This window comes from Eptatretus burgeri, chromosome 18 (genome assembly GCF_056783735.1).
Source record: "Eptatretus burgeri isolate ZD-2024b chromosome 18, Ebu_testis_v1, whole genome shotgun sequence".
Taxonomy (NCBI): domain Eukaryota; kingdom Metazoa; phylum Chordata; class Myxini; order Myxiniformes; family Myxinidae; genus Eptatretus; species Eptatretus burgeri.
This window is the reverse complement of record NC_140978.1, coordinates 44,378,119-44,399,676: the sequence shown is the minus strand read 5'-3', so window position 1 is coordinate 44,399,676 and position 21,558 is coordinate 44,378,119. Positions and strand designations below refer to the sequence as shown.

The window sequence follows — 21,558 nt, the reverse complement described above, 5'->3', positions numbered from 1 at the left end:
AGTTTTTAGATCCCCCCCCTCCTTTGTTCATACCCCACGGAGTGGGGACTTGGGGTCACAGGGGTCAAACGGGGGGGGGGGGTGGGGGGAATTTAGCTTGAAATTTGATATTGGGTCCTTTCTGGTGGAACATTTTGCCATCTTTCATCGCTAAATTGAATAAACCAGCAATGATATTAACTTAGGATTATTCATACAAATGCATACAGATCATTTTAAAGAAGTGAAGAGACATAGTAGAGCATGATGGAGAGCATTTGTGAGATAAAATTATTTCCTCTAAAGAAAACTGCCCTTGTGACTGAATTATGGAAAGTTTACAGTCGATGTGTTCTTCCAGCAACAGTGTGTGCCAGTGAAACGTGGTCTCCAACAAATAAGTTGGAGCAACAATTGATCACCATGTGAAGAGCCGTGAATAGATGATGTCTTCGCATAACCAAAGGGGACAAGAAGAGAAACTAACGGCTCAGACGGAAAACAAAATGCCTTGACGTTCTGGTCACAATGGGAAAAAATTGAAATGGAACCGGGCTGGACATGAAGGAATGCATGGAAAACGGACAACCAGTGGACGAGATGACCCGGCCACCAAGAGAAATTGGCCATTTAGATAAGGCTCTGGAAGAAGAGCAGGAAGTGCAAAGATTAGATGAAGATGAAATTGAAAAGGTCATTGGGTTACAATGACCTGAAATTGCATTGAATATAACATAATGGACCGTGTTGAGGAAGGCTTTCATCCTACAGTGGATTCAATATGCTGGTCAGATCAGGTTATAAGTATAGTACATGGTTAGTAAGAAAAATATTTCCTTACTAATTGTATGTACTTGCTCATTGAAAAATAAAAACACTTTAGTACAACTTAGGACTATCGTGAGTATGTTTTTAAACGTTGCACAAATCATTTGGTCATTACATTCAGCTTTAAAGTAGAGAGTGGATCGAGACTCGCATATCCACACGTTGTCATGTACTGTTGGATCCATGGAAGGTTGGATCCACGGCATAAGGCTAAGCTCTTCCAAACCGTTATCCAAGGTATATTTCACTTTTGCATGGAGTTGATGCATCGCCCATGTCAGGTTCTGAGGTCGATACAATTTAACGTGCCATCAGATGCTAGGTCACAGATCGCTTTGACTACTGGCCTATCTTACTCTGGAGTGATGCCTCAAAGCGTCTGCAGGAGCGAATGTGCCGTTTGAAGTTGGGTTCCTCGGCACATGGAGCGCCAAACATTCTTTGAGTGTGATAGCATCGGATTGCAAAATTCTCTTGGAAACCGAGCATTGACTGCTTTGCTATTTTGTAAAAGATGTCAATGAATCGTAATGGCTTTACACAATACTGTAGTTTGGCACACCATTCCACAGGCCTCACTTTGCAAGACATGCTTTTTATATATATATATATATATATATATATATATATATATATATATATATATATATATATAGTAGTTCCTATTGGATCCAACCTTTCGCAACTTACTTTTTAAAAATAATTAAAGTGACTGTGGTGTTGCGTGAGTATTGTCTGTTAAGAGCCATCTGTCGATGATTTTCACGTCAAGAAATGTACTCTGCAATTGCCTTGAAAACCAGTCTATGTGACTTTGTTTGATTCTGCACCTTGTGATGCATTTTGTGTGTTTGATGTGCACTACGTGTGTTTAAGCTTGCGACGTATGCTTTTTGGTTGAAAGATCACTGAAAGCTTATGCGAGTTAGTCATTTTATACTCGTAAGAAAGTGAATAGTAAGTCATTTTATGCTAGCATATATACTAGAAGAAAGTGAGTAGTACGTCATTTTATGCTCGTGTTTTGAAGTAAGCATGCTAGTAGAAAGTCATTTCATGCTGCTATGCTTTATGCCAGCATACACTAGTAGGAAAGCTCGTAGTAAGTCATTTTATGTCAATAAGAAAGATAGTCGTAAGTCATTTTATGCTAGTAAGAAAGCTCATAGTAAGTCATTTTATGCGAGTATGTTTTATATGAGTAAGAACGTGAGAACTCATTATATGTAAGTAATAAATCATATGCTAGTAAGTCATTTTATGACAGTAATAAATCGTTTGCAAGTAAGTCATTTTTGTAAGTGATAAATTATATGTTAGCAAGTCATTTTATGTTAGTAATAAATTGCATGCTAGTAAGTCATTATATGCTAGTAAGAAAGCTCATAGTAAGTCATTTTATGCGAGTATGTTTCATATGAGTAAGAACGTGAGAACTCATTATATGTAAGTAATAAATCATATGCTAGTCAGTCATTTTATGACAGTAATAAATCGTTTGCAAGTAAGTCATTTTTTGTAAGTGATAAATTATATGTTAGCAAGTCATTTTATGTTAGTAATAAATTGCATGCTAGTAAGTCATTATATGGAAAGTAATAAATCATATGCTAGTAAGTCATTCTATGTAAGTGATAAATTGTATGCTAGTAAGTGATTTTATGTAAGTAATAAATCATATGCTTGGAAGTAATTTCATTTAAGTAACAAATCGTTTGCTGGAAAGTCATTTTTTGTAAGTAATAAATCATATGCGAGTAAGTCATTATATGTAATAATAAATCATATGCGAGTAAGTCATTATATATAATAATAAATCAAATGCTATTAAGTCATTATATGGAAGTAATAAATCATATGCTCGTAAGTCATTGTATGAAAGTAATAAATCGTATGCTAGTAAGTCATTCAATGTAAGTAATATATCATATGCTAGTAAGTCATTATATGTAATAATCAATCATATGTGACTAAGTCATATGTGAGTAATAAATCATATGCTAGGAAGTAATTTCATGTAAGTAATAAATCATTTGCTGGAAAGTCATTTTTTGTAAGTAATAAATCATATGCTAGTAAGTCATTATATGTAAGTTATAAATCATATGCTAGTAAGTCATTATATGTAAGTAATAAATCATATGCTCGTAAGTCATTTTTTGGAAGTAATAAATCATATGCTCGTAAGTCATTATATGTAAGTTATAAATCATATGCTAGTAAGTCATTATATGTAAGTTATAAATCATATGCTAGTAAGTCATTATATGTAAGTAATAAATTGTATGCTTGTAAGTCATTTTTTAAAGTAATAAATCATATGCTAGAAAGACATTATATGTAAGTAATAAACATATGCTAGTAAGTCATTCAATGTAAGTAATAAATCGTATGCTCGTATGTCAATTTTTGTAAGTAATAAACATATGCAAGAAAGACATTATATGTAAGTAATAAATCATATGCTCGTAATCATTATATGTCAGTAATAAATCATTTGTTAGTAATCAATATATGTAAGTAATAAATCATATGATAGTAATTATTATATGTAAGTAATAAATCATATGTTAGTAATCATTATATGTAAGTAATAAATCATATGTTAGTAATCATTATATGTAAGTAATAAATCATATGTTAGTAATCAATATATGTAAGTGATAAATAATTTGTTAGTAATCAATATATGTAAGTAATAAATCATATGTTAGTAATCATTATATGTAAGTAATAAATCATATGTTAGTAATCAATATATGTAAGTAATAAATCATTTGTTAGTAATCAATATATGTAAGTAATAAATCATATGTTAGCAATCATTATATGTAAGTAATAAATCATATGTTAGTAATCAATATATGTAAGTAATAAATCATTTGTTAGTAATCAATATATATAAGTAATAAATCATATGTTAGTAATCATTATATGTAAGTAATAAATCATATGCTAGTAATCATTATATGTAAGTAATAAATCATTTGTTAGTAATCATTATATGGAAGTAATAAATCATATGTTAGTAATCATTATATGTAAGTAATAAATCATATGTTAGTAATCATTATATGTAAGTAATAAATCATATGTTAGTAATCATTATATGTAAGTAATAAATCATATGTTAGTAATCATTATATGTAAGTAATAAATCATATGTTAGTAATCAATATATGTAAGTAATAAATCATTTGTTAGTAATCATTATATGTAAGTAATAAATCATATGTTAGTAATCATTATATGTAAGTAATAAATCATATGTTAGTAATCATAATATGTAAGTAATAAATCATATGCTAGTAAGTCATTATATGTAAGTTATAAATCATATGCTAGTAAGTCATTATATGTAAGTAATAAATCATATGCTCGTAAGTCATTTTTTGGAAGTAATAAATCATATGCTCGTAAGTCATTATATGTAAGTTATAAATCATATGTTAGTAAGTCATTATATGTAAGTAATAAATTGTATGCTTGTAAGTCATTTTTTTAAGTAATAAATCATATGCTAGAAAGACATTAGTAGGGTAAGAATACTGATTCTGGCTCACTTTTCCCCATGTAAATGAATGGGGGATTTTCAGCGATTCCCTTTTTTTTTCCCTAAAAATAAACCCCCTTTTTATCCCAAGGTATATTTATTTGTCTCCCCTTTTAACTTGGAGGTTGAACCTCATTGAATTGAACACCTGAGGGTTGAACAGCTCACTCATTGAACCTATAAAGATTTGTTCATTCTCAAATTCCTTCAATAGTTTAATTTTCTTTGCACAATAATCCCCATCTAAAATATTGACAAACAAAACATTTGAATCTTTATATTTTTTAAGATACCCCATTTGTGTCATTACGAAATGATAAACTTCTCTTAATGCTCTTGTTTGACCACCTCCTGAGCCACAGGTTATTTTTTGTAAAGCCCCGCCCACTTTTCTTTAAGCCCCGCCCACTTTTGCTAAGCTCCGCCCACTTTTCATAAGGTATTTTTTCTAAGCCACGCCCACTTTTCCTAAGCTCCGCCCACTTTTGCTAAGCTCCGCCCACTTTTCATAAGGTATTTTTTCTAAGCCACGCCCACTTTTCCTAAGCCCCGCCCACTTTTGCTAAGCTCCGCCCACTTTTCATAAGATATTTTTTCTAAGCCACGCCCACTTTTCCTAAGCTCCGCCTACTTTTGCTAAGCCCCGCCCACTCTTACATCATTTCCAGTTCATCTCTGACTCACAAAGAAATCACTAGAAAATTACAGGATGTTATGGTTTTGAAAAATTTCCCAATGAAGGCTTGCCTAGGCTTGCCCAGGGAATTTCCAAAGGAAACCACACCCACCAGTCTTTCTCTATAAAAGCTTCAAACCCAGGCTCCATTTTAAACATTTGTTCTTGCTGGCAATGGTGTTCTGTGTGCTTGTCTCAAACTCTCTGTCTTCTATGGAACTAAACCTTCAAGTTGATGAACTGGATTCAAACCTCTTATCTATTGAGGTAAGATTTTTTATTTTCCTATTTTCAAACTTTGATTGAAGCATACTCATTTAATAATTAAATAACTTAATTAATACATTATTATTTTCTCTCACAGGAAATTGTGTCTGAAATACGAAATGAAAATACTGCTTTTGCTACAACTTGGGGGAAATTGTTGGCTTGGTTGAAGACCTTGAGTGGGATGACTTTGGTGTTCCTTGGAACTCTCTGTCTTCTATGGAACTAAACCTTCAAGTTGATGAACTGGATTCAAACCTCTTATCTATTGAGGTAAGATTTTTTATTTTCCTATTTTCAAACTTTGATTGAAGCATACTCATTTAATAATTAAATAACTTAATTAATACATTATTATTTTCTCTCACAGGAAATTGTGTCTGAAATACGAAATGAAAATACTGCTTTTGCTACAACTTGGGGCGAAATTGTTAGCTTGGTTGAAGACCTTATGAGCGACCAAGACCCACAGAACGAGTTCGTCCTTGATGACCCAACCAAAGAGTTATACCTTGGAGACCAGCAAAATCCTGAAAAAGAGTTTTACAGCAATAGTACTCATTGTGAGTTATCAAGACAATACCCACTGAACAAGTTATACCTTGATGAGCCAGAATACAAGTTTTACCTTGGAGACTCACAAATTTTGAAAAAATCAGTAAATGAGTTCTGCCTTGATGGTTTAAATAACTACCTTGGAGACTCAGGAAAAGGGTTTTGCCAAGATGGTTCTAAATATGGGGCCTACCTTGGAGACTCACAAATTTTGAAAAAATCAGTAAATGAGTTCTGCCTTGATGGTTTAAATAACTACCTTGGAGACTCAGGAAAAGGGTTTTGCCAAGATGGTTCTAAATATGGGGCCTACCTTGGAGACTCACAAATTTTGAAAAAATCAGTAAATGAGTTATCCTTAAGAGACTTTGTAAGTTGGTTTTACTTTGAATACTTGAAATGTGGGTTCTGGATTGATAACTCACAATGTGATACATATCTTGGAAACTCAACGGGAATGTGGTTATACCTTGAAGACTTGGAAAGTTGGGTTTATGTTGGACACTTGAAACTTTTTTGGGGGCTTTTATTTATTTATTTATTTATTTATTATTATTATTATTTTATTTATTTATATTTTGGAGACTTTTGGAGTTGCTATCACTCTTTGGGATCTAAACCTATCGATGTAGTTCTTTGTCGGATGGTGCTTGATGGGAGCAAGATCAAGAAAGTTCTGGGAAGAAAGTGCAGGCTTACTCCCCCTTTTTACGTCATCAAACCTGAAAGCCTTAAAAGACAGAATTGGAAGAAGAGAAAAAAAAAACGTAAAATATATATATATATATATATATATATATATATATATATATATATATATATATATATATATATATATATATATATATATATATATATAGGTGGAAATCTCATTTTGAAAAAGACTGTGTTGGGTGAGGATTGAGTTGGGGTTGAGATTTTGAATGTGAGGGTTGGGGTTGAGATTTTGAATGTGAGGGTTGGGACACACACACATACACACCAACAAACAAAGTTAAGCCTTGACTATTCAGTTGAGGATTCTGTGTTTAGGGTTCACAGATCTAAGAACGTCCCCCTTGACACACATTATATACTGTTATACACCTCGGACTTGGCCCTCGAGTGTCCACAACGGTGTATAGTAGGAGGGAGTGAAGCGCCAACCTATTGCTCCCATTGCACACACACACAAACAAAAGTTAAGCCTTGACTATTCAGTTGAGGATTCTGTGTTTGGGGTTCACAGATCTAAGAACGTCCCCCTTGACACACATTATATACTGTTATACACCTCGGACTTGTCCCTCTAGTGTCCACAAAGGTGTATTATCTGCTTAGTTTTGTCTTTTGTAATTCCTGTGAATAAAATGAACCTAAAATCTCTTCCCCTTCCAAATCATATATTTTATAAGTCCAAGGAACTGTATCTATTACATCAACAATTTTAAAAAGTTCTTTCGTCCATCGTTCAGTAAAACCCTTTTCAAAATGAGATTTCCACCTATATATTCTTACGATATCACCAACTTTGAACTTAGGTTTTCTGACATTAATCTCTTTTTCATATTTTAATTTTGTAAATGTTTCTGATGGCTTCATATTCGTTGACGTGTGAATCGTGTCATTATACTTATCCACAATATCCTGAATAAAAGATAACCATTGTTGTGAACCGAGTTGTGTGAATTTTTTATATAGTCTCTCTTTTAAGGTACGATTAAAACGTTCAACAACAACTGCCTTCCCTTCATTAAAGGTACTGTATAATGTAATACTGTTATTTTTTAAAAAATTCATAAATGTCTTGTTATAAAACTCTCTACCCTCATCAGTCCACAATTTCTTAGGTTTTCTCTTACTTTTATTAAATATCTGTTGAAAAGCTAACATAAGAGTATTACCTGTTTTGTTTTTTAAAGGGACAACCCACGCATATCTACTCCTCAAATCAATAACGGTTAAAGCATACTTGTACCCCTTATCATTATTGAGTTCAATCAAATCAGCAGACCAGATATAATCAACTTCCTTGGAATAAACTTTCCTTCTCTGAAACTTTGTGAATATTGGTTTATGTAATTCATCAGCTAATTGCTCTTCAGTCTTAATGGCATCATTAGAGCCTATAAGTTTTTTGAATTTCCAAGTCCAAGTTTCAATTTAGCACTAATCATCTTCTTCACGATGAACCTATCAACTTTTTCTCTCAAGGTTGGATTTTGTATCAGAGACAAATTATATAACATTTCTCTATCGGCTTCATGCTTTTCTTCCAACGTTGTGGTATTCCCATAATCAATATCGTGTCTCATGCACACTTCATCAACTCTATTGATTGGTTTACTCCAGGATTTAGGATTGTCTGCCTCATCTAATCTTTTATCCAAGTTTGTGCCTGGACCACAGAAAGAATACCCTGGAAGATGTAATTCCCCTGGTATTCCAGTAGTTGTAAATTTACTTCCTGATAAAAACTTTTGTATATCTCCTCCGAGTTTGTGTTTGGAGATAAATTGATTTTTTTTGAACCACACACCGAACATATACCTTTTTGTATAACCCTGTTATTTTTACTTTTAATATATGAAATATTTTTAGTATTAGTTTTCTTTTACATTTGAGACAATAACTCATTTATTTATGAGAAAAATTTCTGCAGAGTGCAAAAACCTTTTTAGTTTCCAACATGCACATTTGAATCTTAATTTTTAAAACATAAAGAATCCTTAGAAATGCCTTCACTCTCTCCTCCATTTATTTAAGAAAAAACTTGAATTAAAATACATGTCTTCTCGATGTCGATAGTCTTGTCGAAAGTATTGTAAATAGACTTTTTAATTCTTTGTATTCCTCCCTGGTGAGATAAGTTAATTTCTTTAATACCTCTATTCTTTTTTGAATCTCACTGGTTTCTATATTTTGATATTTATTCATTCTCTCTCTTTCCTCCCTCTCTCTTCTCTCTTTCCTCCTTCTCTCTCTCCTCCTCCTCCTTTTCCTCCTCTTCCCTCTCTTCTTCAACTCCTTCCTCATCCCTTACTATACTTGAATCGTTTACACCCCATAGAATATTATACATATATTCATCAGGATTTCTTGTTATTCCTGTATCCAAAATAATTTTTTTTACAACAGGATACCAATAAAATTTCTTTTGAATTTCTAAAAGAGCCTTACCTTTTCTTAACCTCATAATTTTTTCATTATTTAACATTCTAATTAAATCTAAAGTTGTTGGTTTATCAACATCAGCATAATGCCAATCTTTTATTGAAAATACCTCATTCTTATGTTGTAGAACATATTTATTAAAATACCGAATACCCTTTTCTTGAAGGTATGCTTGAACACAGAAATGATAATTTTCTTGAAGCCTTCTTGCTGTCATTTATGTATTAGAAATATATGTTAGAATAATATTATGGCACGAAACACCTCCCCATCTTCCCATAGTTAAATCATTTTGTATTTCCTTACTTATTATATAAAATCCTGTTTTTTCTGTTTTCATGAGATAAACAAGGGCAAAACCATTATTATATTTACCCTTATTAAATTCTTTTATTTGTTGTTTACTAATCGTGGCTCCACAAAACTCATTCTCGATACCAAGTGGATAATATTCTTCCTTACGAGACTGATTTAATTGTTCCAGGTCTTCGAGGTTAATTTTAAATGACCAATTATACCCTAAATCATTCATATCATACCCCCATTGTTCTATTCTCATACAAACGATACGCCCTTCTTTATAAAAATTTATTTTAATTCGAACTGTGAATTCTGTATGACCTGGAGATAATATCAACACTTCTGTATCTTTAGAATACACAGCCGTTTTATTTAAGTATATATATTGTGATAAATCGCTTAATCTCACCAAGTCATTTGCGTCAGTCGGGCTTGGATAATTTTTTAATTTATAAGCATTTTTCATGTTAATATTTTTGTTTATATTATATTTATGTCGTTCAGCCTGTGCCTTTGTGTAATAATTTGATAAATCAATATCCAGTTCTTGAGATACACCAAAGATAGAACCATCTTTACCAACATAAGTCATTTATATTAGATTAAAAATAATATCATAAAATTTTTTATTTTTGTTGAGTTGAAATAACACATATAGACATAATTGACCACAACACTTGGAATTTAATTCTTGGACTTGAAATGTTTGATAAACACCATTCTGTAAGAATTTTATGACTTCAACAGGTGGTGGAAGACCAAAACTATCAAAATAATATTTGTCTTGACTATTAAAAATACAAACCCAATGAGAACCGTTCCCATCATTATCTTCTAAGTTCATAATAATATTCTTTGTATGTTTCGACACATTTGTTAATTCATCTCTCATACAAATAACCACATTATGAATTTTTAATTTCTTACAATATTTGGCAAGTTGTAAATTTGATGTTGTATTCTTTCCAAATTCTTTCAACCACTCATCAATGCTCATTTATTTATTAGAAAGATATAATCCATTACCTCTTTTCGTTAATTTTACACCTGCTTGTGCTATAGAAGAAAGCATATCTCCAACTAACAATCTCGCTTTATCAGGCAGACCTTCAAGTTTTTCAGCAAAATCTACAATTACACCACTTCCACTAATTTGTTTCTCCAACTCTTTGTTATGTCTTTCCAATTCTTTTTGAGCCTGGAGTTGAGCCTTCCTTTCGTTGGCAGTTTTGACCGCTGTTGAAATACCACCCGTCAATGCTCCAACCGCACTTAAACCAGCAAATAAAGGAATTAGAAATGGGAGAAATCCTCCACTCGTCTCTCTTATTGAATATTTTTTCAACATTGGTTTTGTCATTTTAATTTTAAGTGAGCCAGTGTCATTCAAGATTTTAACCTGTTCTCTTGTGAGCAAAACATCAATTCTTACTGCTCCTTTTCTCTGAATTGTATTAACGTTAATCGTACAAGGCTTTTGATTTTGAACACAAGATGATAGTTTATGAAGATTGATTTGATTAACATATACCCCAGTTGGTACTTTGCCACTCATTTATTTAACAAAAAATTATGTGAGACTAATCATCACACCATTATCTGTATTAATCTGCAATTCTGTTTCTTCCAAAAGCAAACAATATGTATCAACTTCTTCACTCTCTCCTCTTTCAATGTATAGGGAAGTATCCACTCGATTAGACTTTATAGTTTCTTTTTGAGCGCTCAGGTCAAACGTATAGATTGTATACAAACTTTTAAATGCTGTCATATCCAAAATAGGTTCTTTATTTCCATTACTTTCACACACCTTTTGGTAAGACTTGTATGCTTCAGCAAAATCATTTTTTTCCCAATTAATTTCCAATCTATCTCGTGGATAAAATGTTCCATCTAGAGAAACGCGAAGTTGTTTCACCTTAGCATTATCACTCAATGCATTATTCTTATCAGTCGCAGTATCACCATCTGGCTTTTTAAAAATCATCCACAGATATCGTGGCTTTCCTTCCAGAACACCCAAATTCCACGTGTAAGTAGTTTGATTGAGTTTAACGTGTTGACATCTTCTTTTGAGGTATGATACACTGAGTGGTTTTTTTGAGTTAAGTCTTCGATTCAACATCTCTTCTGTTTTAAGATTAGGAGTATATTCACTGATATACCAACTCATCTCCTCAATTACAAATTTATTCTGATCACCAAAAGCATTACCAACACCAAAAAGCAATCTATTTTCATTATCATTCCTTTGTAGTTGAAATCTAATTTTAAGACCATACAGAACTTTATCATAATCACAAAATCCAAATATACCTTTAAGAGGAACTGCCACAGTAAAACTATTTTCTGCTTTTGTATCATCATTATACATTCCTTTCCTTTGAATATATCCAGGGTCTGTGTTTGTTCCCGTTGACATATCAGGAATAAAACCTTCGACAGACCCCTTTCCCATTCTATCACTGAATGTATAGAGTGTAAATTTCATCATTTCAGATACAGCAGAGACATAATCAACCGCTTCAACTTCTTGTGTTCCAATATACAATCGCACACTATCAAACATTTTCCAGAAGAAATCATTTACAAGTGTAGCGTTTGTGTTATTCCCAGCCTTAGTGAATTTAAATTTACACAACAAGAAACTTTCGGAGAGATTCAAATAGGTTTGTTGATTATTTATTTCAAAACTTTTTGTACCATTTGTATTCCAGTCTGTTCCAGTTATTGCATTAACCTTGAAGTAATCTTCTTTTTTAGTGGAGTTTGAGATAATAATAGTATCATCCAAATCATAGATACTATCAATTGCTTCCATACTTGTATTTATTTAGGAAAAAAGATGTTAAAACTTTTGAAACCCTGATCCAAGTATTTGAATTATTTTCTGTCGTTCTTGGGGGGACAACTGAGTTTTACCTTTCTTAATTTCTTTTATTGCTTGTAATTTATGAGATTCTTTCTGAGCATCTTTTATACTCTTTACAGCACCTGCTACATTTCCCACAGCAGAAGCAGTTGAACCAATTAGGTCTTTATGTTTAAGAATAGTTGAACCAATACCCATGAGAGTATCAATTATCCCATCTCCTCTAAATTGATGTCCAACACCCCTTTGTCTCTTAGGTTTATAGTATCCTCTACCAAGATACATACCTTCACCCTTGTAGTACGGGGAAAGGAACATCCCATCCCCTGTAATTATTTTATATTTTCCCAACTCGTGCTTCCTCACAATAACCATCGTATTTATTTATTGAAAAACTTCACGTAGGTGAATTCTGATGGATATAACTTCTCCATTAAAAGAAATCACACGATTATCTTGGTCGGTTATCCTAAAATTTACTCTGTGTATGGTTTTTCCTGACACAGGTAGATAAACCAAATTTTTAGGCTCCATATTGAATTTATAACCAATTGGGGTTGAGTATGCGCTGAATGAAAATATTGTATTTGTTTTTAATCCATCATTATAAGCACCATCAATCAAATCACAGTGAATTAACACCGAATTTATTCCTGAGGATATTTGAATGACATTATCACTGTAAAACGTCCCATTAGTTTCAATCTTTTTTGAGGAGAAACCTAATAACTCTCTAAATGAATTATCAATTGTGAAATCAACCTTGTAGTTATTTTTAACTTTAATCGTTGATTTTGAAGTATGTTTGAATGTTTATAACAATATTTTTGGTTCATCACCCTGTTCTTTCATAAGACGAGCAATTTCGGAAGATATTTGAGAAATCTCGTATGCTCTGGGTGAGACTGTTATCGTTTTGTATCCACTTCCCGGATTATAACTAAACTTGTCATTTTTCTCGGTTATATTAAATAAGGTATTATAAGTCTCCATGGACAATAAAGATGCCTCATATTCTTTTGTTGTGTCAAGTTGTAGTGGGTATGGGAATGAAGATGTGTGGTCGCTTGTTGTGAAATTAAAACTCAGGATTGTGCTTCTCATCTTATTTAATATGAGTTAAAATGTCTTTATATTGAGATTTATTAATTATTTTCATGTTCATCAACTGGTCTAAAATGGCTGATGCTTCATTAAAACAATTGTTATTTCCAGCCTTCTTACTGCCGAACAACAATAACAGTCTATTAACTAATTGCGATGGGTCATTTGGAAGAAAACTAATACCTGAACCAAGGATACTTAAAGCCTGAATAATGTGTTTCTCCTTCTCATTCTTCCTACTTTTACCAGAAAGAATAACCTTATAATTTAGAGTGTTCAGCAAATCAATATATACTCTATCATCATTATTTTCCATATCCAATGGTTTATCAATATACTTTGATTCATCCCTCACAGTTGAACCTTGTCTTCCATCTTTTGTGAGAAGAAACATTAATCTCGGAGTTAGTTTAACAGGGGGTTGAGCAGAACTTAAGAACCTTAATTCATCATTAAATATCAATACCTTTTCTTGAACAAGATGAAATATTGCTGGTTGTTCTGTTGGAATGAGTCCTGCTTTGGTTTTTGAATCCGCTGAATATTCATTGTTTTGAACAGCATTCACAATATAATCAGGGGGTTGATTAATCTCTTCCAGTTGTTGAAATAAACCTTCATCATCATATTCTAATTCTCCTAAATGCTCTAATTCTTCCTCCGTCATTTGACTGAAATCTTTTAACATTTGAAGCTTTCTAGGAGTATATTCTACTGTGGGAACTGTGGAAACATCTTTCATTTTTCTTGGGAAGTTTTTAAAAAGTGGTTTAAAAAATTTCTCTTGTTTTTTTTCAAATGCTTCTTAGCCCGTTAGTTTCTGTCTGTCATGCTTTCTTCTTTATGTCTTCCTGTTGTTTTACAACTTTTGAAACCAACTCTTGATGTTCCTTAAATCTTCTTGCTCTTTCTTTTGTATCCATTTATTTATTGTAAAATATCATTTAATGAATTGTAAAGATCAACAGGGAAATTTTCCTTTTCTTCATCATTCAAGTAGATGTGTTCAAATAAATCCTTTTCTTTAAATATTTCATAAAATTCTTTATTAACATTAATGCGAGTTGTAATTTCTTCTTCACTAATCCTTGCATCTCTGCTTTTCATACGTTTGTGTTGAGTTTCTTCATCAACATCAAAACCGAATGATAAAATCTTCACTCCGCTCAGATATTTAATAATTTGTCTCGTTCCTTCTGGATTAGTTTCTAATATCCCAACACCACCAGATTTTAGTTTCTTTAACTCACTCTTACAATGTGAATATTTTGTTGTACCAAGAGAAACCTCAAATATTTGTCCTTCATTCCTCAATCGCATATGTTCCTCCACTGAAATATAGTGATAATCTTCACCTTTTACTTCTCCAGGTCTTATTGCTCTAGTTGTTGTTGATACAATGCGTATCACGGGGTGTTTTTTAAGTAAATTTACAATATTCTCATTTGTACTACACAAGAACCTTGATTTATGAAAGTTTTTTCCAGAAGCAGATTTACCCACAAGATTTATAATAATAGTTGTCATTTATATATGTAATTGTTTATAAAACAAAAAATATATCCCTTAATATCTCATCTTGTTTCACAACAATATATTTATATTTTTCAGTCGTGTGCTTCATATAATCCTCAAATTTCTTTTTACTACATAATGTAGAACAATTATCTCTCCAAAAATTATTGATATCTATTGAATTTAACTTGAATAAAATAAAAGTATTAGCATTGTTTCTGATGGAACGACGAGGAAGTTGAAAGTACGATTGACTAAGATAAATACAATTACAAGAAGAATGTCTCCCTCTTGTGTAGTAGCTGTCCATTACCGTTTGGTTTCTCTCATTAACACAATCATCAAAGATAACGAGGTTCTTTTTTTGATTTATCCAAATCTTGGGGAGACGGTATATCATCCGTATTATCACTAAGAATACAAGTTATAAGATTTGATTTCTTTTTACATCTCTGTGTATCACAAAATAGTTGAATTATATCTTCAATGTTATAATCATTTAGGTTTTTTTGACGTTTAAATAAACCTATTATATCTTCTTTTTGAAGACCAGCATTAAAACCTTGTGAGAGTAGTTGATACTCTGGTTGAAAACTCGACTTTGTGAAAATTATTAAATTATCATAATCTAAAAAGTTGGGAGTGAGGAGCATTTTTAAAAGTAAGCAGGTTTTTCCACATCCACTTGAACCAACTATGAGACATCTTAATGAATTTGGGAGATTTTTATGGTTGTTAAATTTTATCTTATTTTCCCAAATAGGTAAAAAATCATTCATTTATATATTTGAAAAACAGGTTATTTAATTTATTATTGGCTTTTTTAGAAACTCTATATTTTATCCTAAGTTCAGGTTTAATTTCAAGATAATCCATTATTTTATTTATACAATATCTTGTGTTGATATTTCCCTGAAAATTACATCCATGAATAATATACAACAACAATCCTTTGAACATTTCTCTTATACGTTCAGTTTCTTCCCTTGTAAGGAAAGGTGTGTTATCATCCTCATACTTTACATTCATTTCTCTAATCAATCTTGTAAAGTAATTCATTTTTGGTGTAAATCTAAAAGAATTATTTTCCTTTTTATATTTTTTATTATCATTAATTAGAAGATAATCACAGAATATACATTGTTTATAGGCTTTTGACTCTGTGTTTAATCCCTGTCTTTCACACGCAGGACAATTCTCAAATTTGTCATATGGAGAATCAGGAAAGTCTAGCATATTTATAAAGTAAAACTTTACTTAAACTGAAATTCATCTATACTTTCAGTTGTATATTACTATCGATATCGATATACTTTTTTTCATTATCAGATTCAACGACAACATTTTTTATATTAAAGGTAATTTTAAAATTATCGTTAACTACTATTGAACGAAATGTCATTTCACCTGATATATTAACATCCTTTATTTCATCAAGATTTACATCTTTAGGGTTGTTGAAAAAAATACAAATTTCTCCTTGCATATTACAGATGGTCTTATCTTTTCTTTCTAAAGCTTCATCCATAAGGTTTTTTGTTCTTTGATACTTTTTCTTGTTTCATTGCTTTTTCTAGTTTTGAATATATTACTAGAAGGAGAGGAGAAACTTTTGTTAGAGATACTTTAATTGATGTTCTACCAGGTATACTAAAAGCCCTTCCACTGAAGGAAATTGAAGAACTCATATTATTTACCATAATAGTTTTTATCCAATAGTTGTTATATTTATCTTTGTTCAATTTTACATCCTTGACATATTTCTCAGTATCTTTAACAGATGAAGAGATTGATTGAAACTTGTCTTTTGTGTCTTGAAACATTGTATTTATTAAGTGAAAAAGTTGGAGGATAAAATGTTTTTAAGCACAGATTCACCTATAAATTAAACGAAATTTTCATCAAGAAAATTTTAGTTTAAGCAAAGTTTTATTCTATAAATATGGTGAATACAACGTACTGCGATGTTTGTAATCACGAATATAAACATTATAGAAAACACCTCCGAACCAACAAACACACATTTAATCTATTTCATCAAATATCTCCTCTTGAGTTGGAAAGAAAACATTGTGATATCTGTTCAAAGGATGTTTTGAAGAGTAGTTATAATCAACATCTTCAATCACAAAAACACAAGAAAAATGAGTTTAAAGTAAAGGGAGACTATTATATTAAAAACACTGATGAGGCATTTAAAGGGCATATAAAAATAAGGATTTTTCAATTTGGAGAACCCAGTCCATCATCAATAGCTGAATCAATTGAAATAGTGAAACCCGATGTTGAAAAAATTATTAAAAAGACATTAAAAGAAATAAAAACTTTAAAGTTTTATATGGGAGTGAAAATGAATATGAAAAGACAAGATGAAGAACAAACTCCTTATATGAGAACAGATCTTCATTTTATAACATCATTTCAAGATTTTTTGAATAGTGGGGTTTATGAAGAACTATCAAGACAAGAGGAGGATGTTGATAATACAGTGGTAGGAAGTGGATTCAATATTAAAAAAATCATCTTTTTAGATATACACATTCTAAAATCAAACCCTCTTAAAGCTTCTTCTTATATTGAATTACCAAAAGAAATAAAACTAAAGAAGGCAGTTGTTAATATTAAGAACAATGATAATAAATGTTTTCTCTGGTCTGTTCTTGCTCACTTACATCCACCAAAATGTAATTCAGAAAGAGTAAAACAATATATGAAATATGAGAATACCTTGGACATTAAAGATTTTAAATTCCCAATGCCATTAACAGATATTCCTAAATTTGAGAAAAAGAATAATCTTTCTATTAATGTATATGGATTAACGGATACAAACAAAGTTCAAATATTAAAAATTTCAAACAACTATAAAAATGAAGAAACACACATTGACCTTTTATATTTTAGTGTTGGAAAGAATTCACATTACACATACATCAATAATTTATCAAGATTAATCTCTTCTCAGGTATTCAGAACAGCAAACAAAATATATCCTTGTAAGAGATGTCTTAATTCATTTCATACAAAAGAACGATTAGAACAACATTCAAAATATTGTAGTAATCATAAATCAGCTGTAATTACAATGCCTAAACCTGGTGAAAAGATTTATTTTGAAGATTATAATAAATCTATCATGCACCCATTTGTGATATACACTGATTTTGAATGTATCCTTAAAAAGATAAATACTGCTTCTCCTAATCCAAAAGAACCATATACAAATAAATATCAAAAACATATTCCTTGTGGTTTCTGTTATTATATCAAATCATCTGTTGGAGAAAAGTATAACAAACTTGAACATTATCGTGGAAAAAATGCTTCACAAGAGTTTGTAAAACGATTAGAAAAGGATTGTATAAGACTCACTAAATTAATGAAAGAAACAAATGAACCGATGGAAATTAACCAAAGAAGAAAAATTAGAATTTAGAATGAACAATATCTGTCATATTTGTGAGGGGAAAAATTAAGGAGTCTGAAGTTAGAGACCATTGTCATCTTACTGGTAAATATAGAGGTCCCGCTCATTCCTGTTGTAATCTTAATTATAAATTACCTTCTTTTATTCCAGTCTTTCTTCACAACAGCGCCAACTATGATACACATCTATTTATAAATGAACTTTCAAAAACACCAGGGAATATTTCTGCTATAACAAACACAAGTCAAAAGTATATTTCATTTTCAAAAATGATATTCACAAAACCTTTAACTCGTATTAGGTTTTTAGATTCTTACAAGTTTATGGGAACACCACTAGCCTACCTCGCATCAAATCTAAGCTCCACAGACTCTTTTCCAAATCTTAATTCATTCTTTCCAAAAAAGGAAATTCTCACTAAAGAGGAAATTCAGATTAAAGATGAAATTCTGATTAAAGAAGGAATTCTTACGAGAGAGGAAATTCAAACAAGGAATGAAATTCAAAGTAAAGAGAAAATTCTTACAAGTAAGGGAATTTATCCTTATGATTATATGGATTCATTTATGAGATTTAAAGAAACACAACTTCCTTCAAAAGAAAGTTTCTATAATAACCTTTATGAAGAAGAGATAAGTGATAAGGAATATAAACACGCACAAGAAATATGGAAAATATTTAAGATAAAGAACCTTGGAGAATATCACGATTTATATCTAAAAACAGATGTTTTATTGTTAGCTGATGTGTTTGAAGCTTTTAGATCACTCTGTCATAATAAAAATTGTTATGGATTAGATCCTGCCCACTATTTCACAGCTCCTGGTTTAGCTTGGAGTGCAATGTTGAAAATGACAAAACAAGATATAGATTTAATCAGTGATGTGGATATGCTTTTGATGATTGAGAAGTCCAAGAGAGGTGGAATATCACAAGTATGTTCAAAAAGATATGCTAAAGCAAATAATAAATATCTCCCAAATTATGATAGTGAAAAAGATAGTAATTATTTGATGTATTTTGATGCTAATAATTTGTATGGATGGGCAATGTCTCAATCTCTACCTTATGGTAAATTAGAGTGGGTGGAAGAAAAGAATTATGAAAAGGCTTTGATGAATATTGTTATTTCTTCTCAAGAGGAATTGAATGACGAAGAAGAAGGTTATTATTTTGAAGTTGATTTGAGGTACCCGAGTGATCTTCATAATAAGCATAAAGATCTTCCTTTTGCATGTGAGAAAGAAACTCCAAAGAAAGAATGGTTAAGTGATTATCATAAAAGTTTTAATATTAAAGGTAAATCAACAGAAAAGTTATTAACAACATTCTATGATAAAGAGGGATATGTTTTGCATCAGAGAAGCTTAAAACAGTTTTTGAGAGAAGGATTGAGAGTAGCTAAAATTCATAGAGTTTTAAAATTTGAACAAAGTCCTTGGGTGAAAAAGTATATTCAATTCAATACAGATATGAGAGCAAATACAAAAGTAAAATTTGAAGGGGACTTTTATAAATTAATGAATAATGCTGTATTTGGAAAGACTATGGAAAATGTTAGAAACAGGCAAAACATTAGATTCGCAACATCTTGGAAAGAAGCTTCGAGATTGATAAATAAACCAAGTTTTGAGAGAGAAGAGGTTTTTCAGAGAACTTTTCTGCAATTCATATGAAAAAGGAAAGTATTGTAATGGATAAACCAATTTATATTGGAACAGCAGTTCTTGATTTATCAAAGATATTGATGTATGATTATTTGTATAATGACTTAAAGAAAGAGTATGGTGAAAATGTTTCATTGTTGTATATGGATACTGATAGTTTTATCCTAGATATAAAAACTGATGATGTTTATGAAGATATGAAGAAAAATATTGGAGTATATGATACAAGTAATTTCAGCAAGAAGAGTGAGTTATTTTCCAAAAAGAATGAAAAGGTTATTGGTAAGTTTAAGGATGAGTTGGGTGGAAAAGTAATGAGTGAGTTTATTGGATTGAGAGCAAAGGCATATGCTTATAAGTATGGTGAACAGATTGATAAGAGGTTAAAGGGAATAAAGAAATATGTAATAAAGAAATCAATAACTTTTAGAAATTATTATAATTGTTTGATGAATAAGAAAGAAGAATATAGGAAAATGAATACAATAAGAAGTTATAAACATAACATATATAGTGAAGAAGTAAATAAAAAGGCATTAGGAGCCTTTGATGATAAGAGATTTATTTTAGATAATGGAATAGATTGTGTTCCATATGGATATTGTATGATAGAGTGTATAAAATAGATTATGTTTTAACGATGGGAAGATGGGTTAAGGTTTTTAAGGGCTACCGCACATCACAATATATAAATGGTTAAACCAAGTATTAATCAAACTAAAGAGTGGAGAAAATCTCAGTCTTGGTATATAAATGGAAAACATAATGAATGTGAAAAATATCAAATAAGTCTTATTGAAAAAATAACTAAAACAAAGGTAAATAAAACAAATAAGCGAATTAATTTAAAAACTAGTAAGTTAGAGGATGTAAAGAAAAAAATGAATATCCTTGAATGGACTGAAAACTTTGATGGTTATCAATTGAACAATGAAAAAACAATTTACTATAATCTCAAAATGATATGTGGCTCAGGAGGTGGTCAGATGAGAGCATTAAGAGAAGTTTATCATTTCGTAATGGCACAAATGGGGTATCTTAAAAAATATAAAGATTCAAATGTTTTGTTTGTCAATATTTTAGATGGGGATTATTGTGCAAAGAAAATTAAACTATTGAAGGAATTTGAGAATGAACAAATCTTTATAGGTTCAATGAGTGAGCTGTTCAACCCTCAGGTGTTCAATTCAATGAGGTTCAACCTCCAAGTTAAAAGGGGAGACAAATAAATATACCTTGGGATAAAAAGGGGGTTTATTTTTAGGGAAAAAAAAAGGGAATCGCTGAAAATCCCCCATTCATTTACATGGGGAAAAGTGAGCCAGAATCAGTATTCTTACCCTACTGACATTATATGTAAGTAATAAACATATGCTAGTAAGTCATTCAATGTAAGTAATAAATCGTATGCTCGTATGTCATTTTTTTGTAAGTAATAAACATATGCAAGAAAGACATTATATGTAAGTAATAAATCATATGCTCGTAATCATTATATGTAAGAAATAAATCATTTGTTAGTAATCAATATATGTAAGTAATAAATCATATGTTAGTAATTATTATATGTAAGTAATAAATCATATGTTAGTAATCATTATATGGAAGTAATAAATCATATGTTAGTAATTATTATATGTAAGTAATAAATCATATGTTAGT

The 21,558-nt window shown here is 30.9% G+C and overlaps 1 protein-coding gene and 1 long non-coding RNA gene across 2 annotated transcripts in view; both read left to right on the top strand.

Moving 5' to 3' along the window:
• Positions 1 to 21,558, top strand: part of LOC147009002 (N-acetylgalactosaminyltransferase 7-like) — a 581,063-nt gene that overhangs the window by 115,989 nt on the left and 443,516 nt on the right. The gene's annotated exons all lie outside the window — the stretch shown is intronic.
• LOC147009006 (uncharacterized) lies at positions 4,693 to 6,635 on the top strand. Its single transcript, XR_015053243.1, has 2 exons — positions 4,693 to 5,576; positions 5,674 to 6,635. It is a non-coding gene; the product is annotated as an uncharacterized LOC147009006 (long non-coding RNA).